The 17,342-nt window shown below is 32.9% G+C and overlaps 1 protein-coding gene across 1 annotated transcript in view; it reads right to left on the bottom strand.

Annotated features, from left to right (window-relative positions):
• Positions 1–16,248, bottom strand: part of LOC131855269 (uncharacterized) — a 54,048-nt gene extending 37,800 nt beyond the window's left edge. The window contains exon 1 of the mRNA XM_059206514.1: positions 15,876–16,248. The gene's annotated coding sequence lies outside the window, so the exon portion shown is untranslated. The remainder of the gene's footprint in view (positions 1–15,875) is intronic.
• Between the last annotated feature and the right edge of the window lie 1,094 nt (positions 16,249–17,342).

The following is a 17,342-nucleotide window of genomic DNA, read 5'->3' as shown; positions in this document are numbered from 1 at the left end:
ATATTATTGGTAGAGTTCTTGCTACAATCTTCTCTGCTTCCCACAATCTTCTATCAATCGGTTTAATTGTTAATACGACAGGACTTCAACTTTTCCATTAATTTGCTGTATATTAGTCTTCTTCTAAATGAGAAACACTTAATTTTTTTTCAATGAGATTAGTACGTCCAACCACACTCTTCAGTTTTATATATTGGTATAGATAATATATATATATCTAATTTACCTCTAACCAGTTCGTATACATGGGTATTGGTTGCACAAGGTTGTGTAGCGAGTTGTTACGTCACCGTACGACCGGTCCGCGGCATGACTGTCTGCTTCATATCGTAATTTTTACCGTTACCAAAGGAACATAGGGACGGAAGCATTTCTTATGAGTTACAATTGATTTTTAATCATAAATTTCGAGGATAATTTTTTTTTTAAATTTATTTAATTATGGCCTCGCTGGTGTAGCGGCTTAACACACTGATTTTTTTTTAATGGTCGTCGTTTAGTTTCTTCGGACAGTACAAACACGCAACAAGGAAAAATTTATGATTTTTTTTAATGTAAAAATTAGAATAAATATTGAATTGAACCATTGTTATATGTTCATAATAATGGTTCAAATATAGTTTAATTGGTAAAAGTTATTTACATAAATAAGCCACTTTTTAGGGCCTTTAATATCGAGCCTCTGTCCAATTCAAACGAGAATCGAAATTTCAACGGCCTGAGGTAAGGTTTAAATTCCTGGCGGTGCCTTCAGACTAAAGACGTATCCGTCAGGCAGGAGTTGACCTGCAGCCGCTTCATAAATCCTTTCGCAGGTTTGAAGTGCCCTCTGCACTCGCCCTTTTTTCAGCCACTTTTTAGGGTCTTTCCCTGTCCCATTCAAACGGGTATTGAAATCACGACGGCCTGTGTCAAAAATCGAACCCCTAGCCGGGCCCAAAGACTGATGTCGCATTCGTCAGGCAGGAGTTTGCCTTCAGCTGTTCTAAAGATCCTTCCGCGGGTTTAGAGAGTTTACATTCGCCCTCGGTGAATTTGCAAAGGCCATCTATGATCAACAATTATACGCATTAGACTAGACCAAAATTAAACTACTTTTTACTCTTGGCCAATGTTGTCTTTCCGGTGCAAGCCACACGGTCGACATCGCGTGTAAAAACTGGTTATGTGTAAAAAATGACGCAGGTTTGCGTGTAAAACTTAAACTGACCGGAGTTAGAGATCATTACCGACGCGCATCGCTGGTCTTGCATAAAAATTGTTATTTTCCGAGGTCACAATATGATAATTGATTAGAATTGTGATAGATGTGATGGGAAATAAGATTTAATCTCATCTATGGACATATAAATGTCCACAGACGAGATTAAGTAAGTAAATAAATAAATAGATATTATAAAACATCTATTTATTTAAAGTAAATAAATAGGTTACGTTGTCTTTAGGTACAAATAAATATTCATTGAATTACATTAAGAGAATGCAAATTCAGATCAACGTTAATATTCGGATTTAGAGATTATTTAACTTTTTTTATTTATATTTTTTATTGCACCAAATATATAACAAAAAAATTAAAATAGTAAATATACATTAGTTGATATAAAAGGCGGTGTTATCGCTAAGTAATCAATTTTAGACCACACTGTATACACCATATGATGCTGTGTGAATTGTCCAGATATATTACAGTTGTTATTTATCTCCCAATACATTTAGAAACAAATACATAATCAAAAACAACACAAGAATATGGCTGATCGCTATAAATAGTTCACAACAATAGTTATCAAGACATTTTAAAATTAATACAAGCACATTGTAAATAATTATATAATTGTCACGTAATTACGAGAAGCGAGAATATTCGTTTCTTATCACGAAATCTAAAGCATTTTGTAGCGGGGCCATTCTTCAGTTACAAAAGGAGAACGCTTGCACAATATTCCCATGAGACAATGGGGACTCGTGTGAAACTATGTTTCGTATTTCATTACATTTGTTCCTGATAACTTTAGCATAAGATGTATAAAAACATATTTTGCATAATACTCGTCTTTGGAGAGCACGCGACAGTCAACGACAGCTGGTTCAACAGTCAACAATAGTTGTGGGAATCAAAGATTTTGCTCTAGAAAACCAACCAACTTCAATCGCAGGAAATATATATAGGAACTTCTTCTTTTGCCTGGCCTTAGTCCCATTATTTGAGGTCGGCCCGTCTGATCAATCTTCGCCAGTATGGTCTATCCTGGTTAGTCTGGGGTGTCGTCACTAAATTGTACTATTTATAATTATTATAAGAACAAAAATTCTAAAAATCATAATATACTCTGTCCTACAAAAGACTATTCGAATCAATACCCCCGCTAGACTATTACTATTGAGTAAAAACAATATATGAATCATGCCTAGGGAGGGCCCTCATTGGACACTGCAGTAAACACATGACAAACTTAGGCTTATTTTGCCAATTGAACAAATAATGCAGATTTTGCCAAATGGAAGAGGAAACGCCACTACACATCTTATGTAGTTGTAGCTCACTCATGCATAAACTAAATATCTCTTTGGAAATACACACTCTATCCTGAGGGGTTAAAACCATCGCTGCTATGAATATCCTTCAATTCTTGTGCCTGACTCATACCGAACTCTGAAAAAAGGGTCAGCATAAAACTCCTCAATAAAAAATATAAAAAATACTATTTTAATACCTCTCACCTTTCATTCATTAGGAACATATTCTATTATATCTAAAAAGGACCATCAGAAAGGTGACATGCGACCATAACCTGTAATTTCACTGACATATCTCAACCTGGAAATCTGATCTTTTTTCATCGCGAGATGCAAGAAAGTGAGATAGGGTAACCAAGTAGATAATTGTATATACATTTTCTCACTGTACAATTGTTATTTTTAGTGTTTAGTCACTAAACAAACAAACAATAAAATATGACCCTCAGCGTTAATTAAATAAGGTTTATTTTCGAACACTACAATATACCAAACAAATCACACAAACAAACATGATTGAATACTTAATAGTACCCCGCTAATATGAAAATCAAAACCACCTACTAGGAAGACCCATTCAAGGTAATATCCAGTCTAATAAGACCTTCCATTCAGTTCCACTTCCATTCATGATCGAGCCGCGTATGTCTCTACTTGTATTGGATGGTTGTAGTTCGGCAACCTTGCTTGATTCACATGCGATATGACCTCTGATGTGTCAATTGTTGTCTTACCTTATATTTTGCTTATGTAATGATTAGTGTATGTACTTAAATTGTTATGTATTTAGTCGATGACATGATAGTTAGATTTGTTACCGAGGTATAACTTTGTATAAACACATGTTCGTTACCTTTGTTTTCTTTGGCCGAAAAATAGCTTTATTGGTAAGATGCGTTTCAGTCGAAAGGTAAGATATGAAGGGTAAGGAGATATAACAGTTTAGTTCTCCTGAATACATGAACACGTAATGGCCGTTATGCTGTTCATATATATATGAGTCGGTTAATATTTTCGATCAGGTGAGTCGTTACTACAAATACAAGATACATAAATCGTCATTTTATGACAAAACGGCTGAACTGATATGAACGAACTTTGTCATAAAGATAGACTATATTACAGAGGCAGATAAAGACTACCTTTTATCTTAAAGTTTATGGAAGAAATGTCGGTAACACCAACTAATATAAAAAGGTTGTAACTAAGGTATCGTTTCGGTAACGAGTAACTCTTTTGTATAAGTACCTACTGATACGCAGAAATTCGTTGCATACTTTTTCCAATTTCGTAACTAGACGCCATGTTATAAATATGCGTTTGTCTGTTCAAGGACTGCGGTAAAAAACATAGATATACAATATATAGTTGGCCTAGATTCGTATTCGCAACTAGGTACACGTACAATACTTTAGCACTTTATCATAGCGACACTTTTGTCAACTTCAAACATTTTTACTCAATCGTAATTAATAGTTATTGTGACAAGGTATAAATGGTTTTCATATTAATTATGGCCGTATAACCGGAGTGGCAAATATGTACCAACAGTGTCCAAGAGACGAATATTCCAAAAGTATGGTATAAAAAACAATATCAACGAACATTTCAAAGGCTGAGGTTTTTTTTTTATATTATCTTAATAATATTACACAGAAGAAAGTTTGTAAGTATGGATGTTTGTTACACGCAAAAACTACTGAACGGCTTTTGATGAAACTTTACAGTAGTATGGCTTATGCATCAGAATAACATATATATTTTTTAATGAAATTTAACGCGGATGAAACCGCGGGCAGAGCTAGTATTATTATATATGTATGTTAGTCTATAAGGTATTTATAATATGGGCCTAGTAGCCTGAAATAAATAAATAAATTATACGTGTCTCCGGTGCTCGGTTTTGCTTTTTTGTTGACTCTACATTCGCCATGATGTCACCTGCGTGTGACGTCACGCCATGACACCGACCACCTGACGCAGGTCCTTGCCATCGACCGTGTGCCACAAAAAACGTTACGTCATTATTATTCAGAGTGGACGCGACTCCTTTGATTAGCGTGAAATCAGTCGCCGCCATCTTAGAAACCTATATCTTTTTTATTTCTTTGGTATTTAGGGACTTTCGTACAAACTAAAAGTACATGCCAGTCCCATTGTGCCCTAAAACTAAGAGCTACATAATTTGACCAGTGAGCAAATTGCATTAGACGCTCTATCCGAACGAAGGAATTCATTGTATTCTATTAATCTTCAGAGATATATCTGTTTAAAGAAATTGTTTTTTAAGTAGCTTTAATAGGAATCAATCTGACGGCCAGCCTGATGGCACCCAAATGGTTGTCTGTGATAAGACCGCCTTCTGTACCTTTTTACTCTATAATTTTATTCGTTATATTTTTGCAGGTTCAAGAGCAATAAATAAAATTAACAAAAATTATATCTATACATATAAATATATAAAATTTAAGTATCTGTATATAATTTCAAATTAACAGCTTTTCTCTAAATGCATTTGAAAGTATATATGGTACTTACATGAAAATTTATTCATAAATATTTTTGTCTGTTTGTCTGTTTGTTTTTGCTAATCTCTGAAACAATTTTGATGGGATTTTCATTTGCAAATAGCTAATATTATAAGGAGTAAGTTAGGCTACTTTTTTAGATTTTAGATTTATTTTATTCCAATTCGACGCGTGAAAGTTCAGCGTTAACGGCTAGTCAATTGTAATTAGATTTCTGATTATTAAACCCTTTGGTTAACACCTTGTATATTATTAATGGCAGAAGCCCAGGTGATTATATACGGCCTCCGAGCGAGGACGACCGCCTATATGCCACCCACACCACGCAATCAGCTGGCACTTGTCCACCAAGACATAGAGGTTATTTTCCTTTGGATAATTAAATGAAAAATCTCTAATTATGTCGTGGAAATTCCAAGGTTAGATACCAATTGTCGACTCTATTACTAATGGGTTTAAGTTGATTTTCGTTGCAGGTTTTTTGCAATGGTTTTTCTCATAGATTATTATCTCAACATAGCATTAATGATGGCGTGTGATGTAATTTTTATGTTTATTCAAACTGCCTAGTACATCTACTATTGTAGTTTGATAGAAGGAAGGAAGAAGGATAAAGGAAGGAAGAAGGACCTCCGCGCGTTTTGTCCTGGGAATCATCGTGGTTAATTCCTTAGAAAATTGGTACAATATGCTAATATTACTTAATTGCTAATCCTAACATCATCCACTGGTGCCCCGCCACTGAATACAGTTAATCAAATCAAATCAAATTTGTGATAAACAAAGATGTAACAAAGATATGTATATGTTTTACTTATTTAGGCATAGACAATATAAAATTAATAAAAAAATATTTTATTTTTCGCAACAGTCATCGTTATTGTAAGTGAATGTACCGTTCCAGAGTCATTTATTAAAAAAAAAACAATTATAAATTATTTAAAAAATACCTATTGGATTTTTAAATTCATTTCCCTAAGGTTGCCTTAAAAAGTTTACTTCCAGCAATAAGGCTGCCTTATTGTAACTACACACGTATTAATTCATATATATGTATATATTATTATTATTTACATAACCTAATTGTACAACTAAGAACCTAAAATTAAAAAGCTTAAAAAATATAATATGATGACTAAAATATATTATTAAAAGGGGTCCCTTTAGGCAACGTTCCGAAGATACTGGCAGTGTTATGTATATGTCGTTTCTTTATTGTATGTTACAAATAAAGTGTATGCTATATAAATCATTTCCCAAAGGTTGCCTTAAAGATTGCTTTCAGCAATAAGGCCGCCTTATTGTAACATGTTACATGTGTTCTTTAATATATATTGTTTATGTCGTTACTTTACTGTAGGTTACAAATAAAGTATATTATATTATATCAGAGTTACCCACGTAGACAATTTTGTACATGGTCTCCTTGTCTATAAAATATATTTGTGTATAAGAGTTTTGACATCTCCAAAGGATTATTAGTCATCATATAAGACAAGGACTACCTTTACTCAACACTACCATATACGTCAGCAAGCAACAATTTAACTGATTGCTAAATGCTTACTTTTTATGTAAAACTAACGAGTACCCGCGAATTCGTCTGAATTTTATTCGTTTTAGTTATCTTATTATATTGGCTACATGTGAGGGGAAGTCCTGTCAAAATCGATTCAGCCGTTTCAGAAATTTCTAAAAACAACCATTTCATTTATTCATACTTTAAGAGCCTACTGTTGTCGGTGGAGCTCTTGCAGTGGCAGGCATCCCACGATCTTCCATCATGCTCTTTGAATGTTAATACGACATGAGCTACATCAAGCAAATTAAATACAACATAGGGGATTTTGTATTTAATTTGCTTGATGTAGCTGTGCCTTGGTTTTCCCCTCCCCCACTTCCCTTCTATGTTTCCCACATTAATATTTTTCATAAATTCTGAAGTCCTAATATTTAAAAGACAATTTTTTAAAAGAGTTTTATACCGTAACGTAACGTAACGTTTTTAATCGTAATACCGTACCGTATATGCCTAGTTTTATATGCATTTAGTTAAAAGCTGTTAATCTGAAATGACAAACAGACACTTCAATATTATTAATATGTATAAATTTTATGTATTTAGAACAGACAGTAATATGTACATATATCGTTAGTGATAGAATTATGTAAGTTTACATCTACATATAACCTGCTTCCGTTATATGTTACGTATTAATTAATAATATATGTTGCGTTAATATAGATTAGTTATACATTTGTACATTTTGTGTATGTCTCTAAAAATAAAAAAAAAATTGAAATCTTATTTACTATTAGAAATTCTAATTTACCATTTGGCAAGCTAGGCCCAGTTTGCCACCATCGTAGGATAAAAAAAATCTAAGCTAGTGTTATAAATTAATATTGACCCGATTTCGAAATTTTTGTAGTGTTAGATATTGGGATAGTTAGGATTAGGCTATATGTTAACTTAGAACAAATCACAAAACCTATAGACAAGTGATATGAATTTATGAATATAGATTTTTTGTGAATACATACATATAATACATAGAAAAAACCCAGACTGATACAATCAATCATACTCACGAATGTTTATACCATGCTAGGAATCGAACCCTACTTGGAAACACTATGCTAGTTATGGTTTGAGTGATTTTCAGTTGTGTAGTACACTACAAACAACTACCTAGAGTTGTATTGTTAACAGTAATACAAGATAATCATCATATTACAACAGACAACGAACACACATACTTTTGTGTAATTTTACGTGAATGCATTTTTAACACTATGTATGTAAAGTTGTTCATTCCATTTAATGCAATTCCTGAGCAAAAAAGCCTTCCAAATTCTCTTCTGTTCTTTTCTTAGCATTCAAAGTTTTCATTTTAAGCGAATAATACCATATACTAATATTTAAGACATTATTTTGTATTACATATAGGTACTATTTACATATACAAACTGGATTTAGTGATAATGATATTTAGCATTATTAGAAAAAATACATTTTTAAATGAAAACGCATAGATAGGACCCATATTACATGCCGTCAATGCTTCCAGGCTATATCCGAACTCTGTTCAATGCCTGATGATGCCTCATGTGCTGCAGCACGTATTTTCCTTCTGAACAAGGCGAGGCAAGTCTACACCCATATTGCAATATGGGTGTAGACTCAACAACGGTCTGAATTTACCATTAGAGAAGGTCGTAACGGTAGTCAAATTTCCGCACTGAATATTTGTGGTCTCATAAATGCTAATTGTAGCGGAATTAAACAAAATAATATTAAATAAATTAAGCAGTGAAATGGTATTTCGCAAAATAACACCTTCATTCATTTCATTCATAATTTAAGAGCTACGCTCTCGTCGGTGGAGCTCTTGCCACTTTACGCGTTCTTCCTATTATAAAATAACACCTATTTCTAAAAAATATATGTTTTATGCATTTGCTCGTAGATCTAATTTAGACGTTTTTCGATATATATATATATAAAGCAGTTCATATAACATGGGTGCGTTATAAACGCAAATGAAGTTATATTCCATAACTGCACTATTTGCTTTTTTTTTCAAATCTCGTACTGACCATCGCGCGGCTTTAGCTAGTACGCAGCGTGCTGATTTATAAAAGTAAAACCGCGGGAAAGCAACATTGTGCATCACAGTTTTATGGTTGAGAATTATATCGTAATATACTATTATAATAGTTATTGTACCTGTAAATTTACCCCACACTCGCCAATAAACATAGTCAAGTATTATGCAACCATATACATATGCAGCCCGCGCGCGCCCTTGCAGCACCGTAGCTGTATCGAATCCACAGATTACAATTACCACAGTATTACTACAGGCAGTAGTACAACTCTGACTAAAATTTTTAAACTGAGACTATAAGAGGTATGCGGTAATTTTTGCGTGAAAGAGTAACAAAAAACAATCCAGCTATACTAACAAACTTTCGCGTTTATAATATTTTGTAATATATTTTTTTTCACTACCATTATTAGTATAGTTCTATATACAGATTTAATTGAGAAGAACTGGCAAGAAACTCAACTCAATGTCTTTTTTTTATGACAGTTTATTTACATTGTGAGTTTATGTAGGTGTGTATGTTTAACATTAAATGAAAATCTCGTGAACAATTATAGCTATGCACGCTCGTAAGTTAGTAAGATACTATCATAAATAAAGAAATATTAAATAGCGATTGATAAATATCCCACGATTTATACATTGATAAATAAATATTATAATCTACTGTATAAATACAGAAATAGACTGTATTAAGATTTTATAATACCAATATAACTCTTTAATTATGTTCCATAGTATGCATAAGTCCATATTAAAAAGTAAAAATATTATGGCGCCAAAAAGTTAAAACAAATTTTTAAAACATAAAATTATTTATAGATTTAAGAGAACAAGAGAGAAATAAATATTCAATATATTGTCATATACTTTAAATGTATATATATGTGTATGTATATTTAAAATAGTATTGTGATCTATGTAGAATTGTTATGAATTTGACGGCTTAAGCAGCGATACTAGATATTCCAAATCAAATCATATCATTTATTCGCAGAATACAGTGCTTTTGGTGTACCAATATTAAATATAATGTCCAGTGTATTCAGCCTGCATACAGGCGTGCAAATTTTTATATATTTATGTCATTCTAATTAATCAATAATAATAAATAATTATTATAAAATAAGCATGCCATCGGAATTATTGCCAGACATAATTATTATATTTTATGCATTAAATTACTAAATTCAATAAATTGTTTGAGACTATAAAAACAATGTCATTTGCCATTTGGTTAAATTTACTTTAAAAGCTCGCTCGTTCAACAATTTTATATTGTCAGGCAAATGATTGTATAATGATTCTCAAAATGACATTGGTATCAAGTCGAACTACTGACAACATTAATACTGTGTGAATGGGCAGACATCTTCAAGTGACCCCTTAACAACTTGTCGAAGCATATTTGGGGTGATTGCGAAAATATTACAAGGTTTGAAGCCTTCAAAAGGATAGTGGGTTGTTTACTCAGACGTTTATGGATTATGACCAATTTACTATTTCCCGCGAGTTTGTCTGTATGGAATTTACTTAATGCCACTACATTTTCTTCTTTATTATACTTATTACTTTACTTACATTTAATAAAATCGTAAAATCATGACCAGTAGAAAACTGTTTGTCTTTTTCATTGAAAAATGACTGGAGGAAAGATATTTTCATAGAATTTGTTATTAAATATGGGCGAATGGGACGTGAGTTCTAACCTGACACAGATTAAAAACTTTGTATGTCCACTTATAGTTCTGATTCCCCATTGATGGACACACCAAGAACAAATGCAATTAACCCGAGATACAGGGGGGAAGGGGATTGTTAATAATGGGAACTAGAAATTCCTATTGCTAGCAATGTACCATGTCAGGTCGACCTCCACGTGGTTGGAAACCATCGTGATAAATTCTTGGTGAATTTGTCACGATGGATTAACTAACCTGACCTCATGCTCATCTCATCATCCTCCACTGGTGCCCCACCAACATAAACCGTTAGCGCAGGCGGGTGCATCATTTCATTATCATCCATAAAAAAACCCGAGATACAATACTAGGTTCGCTAAGCAGAGCTTGTATTGAGCGTACTACTTAATTGATATAAATACTTACATACATTTTTTTGTAAATAAATACATAATATACATACTAAACACCCAGATCGACACAAACAATCACACTCATTAAATGTTTGCACCGTGCGTGGAAGCGAACCCGCCACCATCAGAAGTGTGCTCAACCGATAGACCACCGAGGCCGTCTAGTAAAGAAGTTTATGAGAGGCGAACGTATAAACCATTACAACTATTATTTCATGTTTAAAATAACATTTTAACGATTGTGAAACACCCGCGCATCTTTATATTCATTACATTACAAAACAGTACGCTCGATTATTGCCTTCTATTTGCCATTTCGAATAGTTATTGGTTCCTGGGAATTATATTACAACATATACTTTTATATGTTGTTCAATATGTTATAAGGGCAGAGGAATAGGTACAGAAAAAGAGATGGATGGACTGTGTGAAAGATGATATGGTGAGAAAGGGAGTAAATAACGAGATGTTTGCGAACAGGGACGAATGGAAGAGAAAAACATATTACGCCGACAACAAATAAATGGGATAAAGAAGAAGCAGATGATGATAATGGTGATGATACTTTTGTATGTTGAATTTACATTGTATTGCGTGAAGAATGATATGAATAAAAGGAGAACATGATCAGATATGACGACTGATAGGGATCAGTGGAAGAGGATGACATGCGACAACAAATGATGGGATGAAGGCAAGTGTTAACTATCGTGTGAAACACCATTAATAAAAAATGGTAAAGTCAATAATCATGTTACTTTACGCAATGCATTCAGAGTAACCTGAAACGAAACTGCAGTGGCCTAAATAATCTTTATGACATTGACAAGTAGATTTGACGGATGGATGTACTTCAGTTAGGTAGCGGGAGTTTTGGAGCGAAAAGGCTGGAGTGTTTATTATTATAAAAACAACTGAGATAGGAAATTGTGTATATTGATCCCTGATCGATCGATGGCCGGCATCAGGGAACAAGTCGTCATCATAACTAGTGGTTTTAAAACAAGGAAATGATGATAATGTTGAATTTAAATTTCTGTGAATCTGAATAATCTGTGAATTATTCATTAATGTGATTAAAGTGGTTATTATTTTAATTAAACTGTACTTGGTACACTCATCTGCTGTCATTCCAGTGGACTATCTTGCCTCTTATCTTGTAATTTCATTACTTATAATAGACTAAAGCCTAAATACATCTTACAGAGCAGCTGCTTGGCGGCTGAAATAGGTGAGACTGAGGTACCTAGATGACGACTTTTTACAAACTCTACCTAATAAATTAAGTAAGAACACTTCGAAATTATGTTGACATGAATTTATTATGAAAATATTTGTAATTATAAACAAAAATATTAGGAAAACCAACTAATTAGTAATTACTCAAATATTTGCACATAATAGGAAATATAATAATGATTTTAGATATTTAAAGAAACCTAGACTTTATTTATATACAGCAGTGAGATTATTTTTATTAAAAATCTCCTGTCAATGACGCCTGCCTACATATTATGCTATTTTGCACACTTATTCCGGCTTATACCCTGACGTCACAATGTAGGTGTAATGTGGGCGCCATACAACCTTGAGTAAACACTATCGAATGATTTGTATGACATCATGTTTTTGGGAAATATTATATAGCCAACTTAATAAAACTTAGTAAATTTCAATAGAGTTTTCCTTTTTAAACACAGGTTAACAGCACTGGGTACTACCACAGATAACATAATATTACATAGTACTACTGAGTGTCAAAATGTGTATTTTTAAATGTGGCCTGTCAACTTTTAAATTTAGAATTGCGCGCTAAAACATTAACTATGTTCTAACAACAAGTAGACATGACAGGATGGGTATGTTTCCTTTGCCTTTCCTAAAGGATAAACTCGACCAAAAAACGTTGTTCTAGTTCTAATAAAAAAATGTACAGTAAGTTGTGGGTATATACATAAATACTTTTTAATTTAAAATAACTTGTCAGATTTCAATTTGCTATGTTAGTATTACGGTTGATTATTTTAAATGAGTAGGGTTCTGTCTATATGAATCAGCGCCGTCGGGGTTGCGAAAGACTGCTCGCGAATTCTCGTAATCCTGACAAAAGGTGAAGACAAGGAACACCTTGGGATTTTAAGGCGATAAGAGTCCGGCAGTACCCATACCTTGCCCGGGGCGGCCGGGTCTTCATAAAAAAATCCTTCAAGCAAAAAACAATGTATGAGTTTTTTAGAAAAAAAAAAAGATGTGCATTTAATCACAATAATAGCCACAATTTAAGCACATTAATCAATATTTCTCATAGCGTCAGCTAGTTCCCGGCTAAGCAAAGGTTACATATAAAATTTAGATTGAATTAAATATCGGAAGCACCTAGACCAATACAAATAATTGCTTAATCACTACATAGTATAAAACATAGTCGCTATCGCTGTCCGTCCGTCCCCATGTATGCTTAAATTTTAAAACTACGCAACGAATTTTGAAGCGGTTTTTTTAACAGATAGAGTGATTCAAGAGGAAGGTATATATGTATAATACATGTACACTCGTGCGAAGGCGGGCGGATCGTTAGTAGAAAATATATCTTATTTCTTAGACCTTACAGTATTATAATGGTTGTTTTATAACAATTAAGAATTGTCAAGGATATAGTTAATTCCGTCCTCGGTTCCAGTTCTTGAACGCAATGATGTCATGAGGCGTCATGGAACCTTGACTTCAAGCAGGGTGACTATCCACGCTCCACTGAGTCGGGGAGGCCGTAGGTATTCACACACGGTCGACTGGATACTTAATATAACTACTTGGTAATCAATATCATTTATAAATTTGTTTATCTAACTGAAACAAGCTACTTATTCGACGGTAGATGGTAACGTCGCCTATGTATATAGGAATAACACCACAATTATCATGTTATTTATAACACGTTATCATCCGGTGAAGGTGTAAAGGTCTGCGGCCAGCAGCATTAGAATAATCCGAAAATAGGTTATCACGTTATCATATAAGGCTCGTGATACCACTTATACGTTATCAGAAATACTAAAATGTTAAAAAGAAATTGAAAAATACACATACAGGAAGAAAATATAGAGTAAAAGATGCCACAAAGAAAGCGATAGATATTACAATATAAAAAATTATAGTGATAAATTACTCGCAGCAGCAGACCTGACCTATCATCATCCTTCACTGGTGCCCCACCAGTATGAAAATGAGAATGAGATCATGAAGTCAGCGTAAACCATTAGAGCAGGCGGGTGCACCATTCTATTCCTTCAAAAAATACCTCATGATGATGTAAATTTTGTATACGAGTATGACGTGTAATGGGGGAGTTTTAAAAAGCTAAATTAATAAAATGGAGACATTTAATATGTTTACAATTTGGTAGTTTGTTACATCTCACTATAATTATATTTAACAGCAATACGAGAGTCAACTCTTTCGATTAAAAAAACATTGATCAAAATCGATTCATGAGCAATAACGTCGTACCAGAAATATATAAAAATAATTTTCGTCATTTATTTTGAAAGAAGCTTAAAATAACAAATAATTTTATATTTAAGTACGTTTATAATATTAACTTGTTTTCAAGTTAACTTTAACAATGGAGTTAATTCAAGACATTAACTGCGTTAGCTAACAATGGACTTGCGTATTCTATAACTGTTCACTTCCTTTCATTTTGTAGTAATACGATATCTTAACTAATCTGGCTCGAAGGACCATTGCTTAGTACTCTGTAGAATTTATATTTTTTTTTTGTTACTGGGATGGCAAACATGGTAACGGATCTGATGGTAAGTGGTATCTGTCACTTATATACATGAACTGTGCTATATATTTAATAAATAAATAACTTTGGACAATTAACACGGTGTCATCTAGTCCCACGGTAAGCGGAGCTTGTGTTATAGGCACTAGACAAGTGATAATAAATACTTACATAACATACATATACAACATCTAGATCGATGCAAACAATCATACTCATGAATACAAATGTTTGCACCGTTCGAGGAATCAAACCCGCGACCATCGGAAGTAAAACGGTGTGCTAAACCGCTAGACGTCCGTGATAGGACTTATTCCTTAGCCATTTACTAAATACACTACAGTGTTATGCCTCCCTTTTAATTTCACTACCTTATCTCACCCGTTAGCAGTAAAACATCTTACAAAGCAAGCGGCTTGGCGCCTGAAATACACACATCACAAAATATTACCAGTACCATGAACTATCTAGAGAAACAAATTTTTTATTTACTAGCTACTCGCCCCGGCTTCGTATGGGTGTACACGTATTATACATATAAACCTCCCTCTTGAATCACTCTAGGAGCTTTCTCCCTCGTACACTTAGATTGTGGAATGAACTTCATGCCGAGGTTTTCTCACGAGACTACAGCATGGGGTTTTTCAAAAAGGGTACATTAAGGTTTCTTAAGGGTCGGCAACGCGCACGTGACACCCCTAGTGTTTCAGGCATCCATAGGGTACGGTAACCACTTACCATCATATGGACCGTATGCTTGTTTACCACCATAGTAGTATAAAAAAATATATATTTAAAAACCGTTTCAAAATCCGTTGCGTAGTTTTAAAGATTCAAGCATACATATGGATGGACAGACAGCGACAGCGACTTTGTTTTGTAGGTACTATATAGTGAAAATGTGAAGTACCGACTTTACGAGGATTTGTATTAAATAAGACCAAAGGCAATATAAAACAAATATTTGAATGCATACTTTTAGTAATTATGTAATATACTCTAATTTCTGGTAATACGATATGTTAATTGATCCGGCTCGAAGGACTACGACTTTAGTTCTCTATAGGATCTATCTTAATTACATCTTGAACATTACAAAAGTAACTTGTAGAAACTTGCAATACTAATTAATTAAAATAAATGAAAGATTGAAAAATGGTTATTCATATATTAATTTGTTTATTTTTATTTCTTTGGTATTTTATATTAGTGTTTAGTACTCACATAATATTTTCATTAACAACCTTTGGAAAAGGAATTTTACAAACGTTGAGAAATTAAAATGAATTTAAATATCAACGTATAAAGTTTTAAATGCTTAATTGTCTTACCTTATTGTTATATTTATTTTTAAATCCAACACTGGCACTTCGCAAAGGTTGACACCTCCGCGGACATTAAAATAGATAACAAATAAAACACACAACACTAGCACTTCGGTACATAAACACTAAAACCACATTCCTTTGTACAAATAAATTAAAAAAGTTCACATCCTTGGACTGGCCATATGCTTTTCAAAAATCGAATTAAATTATTTTGTTTAAAAAAACTCAATCAATCACGCGGCATAGGACTATTATTTACAAGTTTCTGGAATGTTGGTGTATCAATTTGAATTTGGAATTTCGTTTTCGTTATTATTCGTTTTTTCTCGCATGGCGGCCGCGCGTTCTGTGGTCGGACGGGGTACTGGTTGGTTGCGATCAGTATTGCAAACAAAGTTTGAACAAAACCACCCGAAGGAGTATCACTATGACTACTGAGACCCAATACTTTTTTAAATTTCTAATGAAACAGCTAGAATAACCATTAAGCTACGATTTTCCATTACAAACTATACTTATTTATAATTAAAAATAAAATTGAAATTATGTCATAATATAATGATCATTGTTTCCTAACTTTCCTAGTAATCTTTAATTCAGCTGTCTCTTCTTATTTCACCTACCATTCAATAATACTACGTTAATAAAATTTATTTATATTAGAACTATAAATAATTAAATAATAATTCCAAAATATATTTATTTATTTGAAAACATGTTTATATTAATAACTTATGGAATAAAATATTTAAAATTCGCCATATTTATTTTCTGTGTTCACAAAGTCAATTAAATATGCACTAAGTAACTCGTAAGAAAATTTCTAGTAAGACTGTAATTGAAATTAATTAAACGAGATTGAATTTAGGATGACATTTTTAGTAATATAAGGGAGTCAAATTTACCAATTCTAGTGGTAATCCTAGTAAGTTGGCAACACCGGCGCTCGCGCACGTTGCTCTCGGAAAGGTCGTATCTATAATTTCGAGCTAAAATAAACTCAATTGCGATATTGTGAGATGATGTCAGAAAAGGATATTTAAAACTTGTTGCACCATAACGGGGAATATTGATGAGTTAAAATAATGGGATACATTGATTGTTGCTTCAACGAAAACGGAGTGGAGATATTACCTTTTTAGAAAAGTCTGTTATCTTAGATTAAGTGAGTTTTATTGCTTATTATTAATTTAAGCTATAAAAATTAATTAAACAATAATTTTGGAACATTTATTTGTAATATTAATCTGTGTTTATGATTACATATGTATAAATATTTTAATATGCTTACTAGAATATTCATATATATAGTATGTGTACTTTTGTCGTTTTTTTCTCTACCCAAAGATTTTTTGGAAGAGATTTCATAAAACAATATCACAGAAACTCTTTATTGCACAAAACATCTAATATATTTTTTCGGTGCAAAAAAATTATAAAATACATATAATTAAATTATATCTAATAAAA

This window comes from Achroia grisella, unplaced genomic scaffold, assembly GCF_030625045.1.
Source record: "Achroia grisella isolate CSIRO2021 unplaced genomic scaffold, CSIRO_AGI_Agris_v1 utg1360, whole genome shotgun sequence".
NCBI classification, from domain to species: domain Eukaryota; kingdom Metazoa; phylum Arthropoda; class Insecta; order Lepidoptera; family Pyralidae; genus Achroia; species Achroia grisella.
Note: the sequence above shows the minus strand (reverse complement) of the source record. Positions and strands in the feature narration are given on the sequence as shown.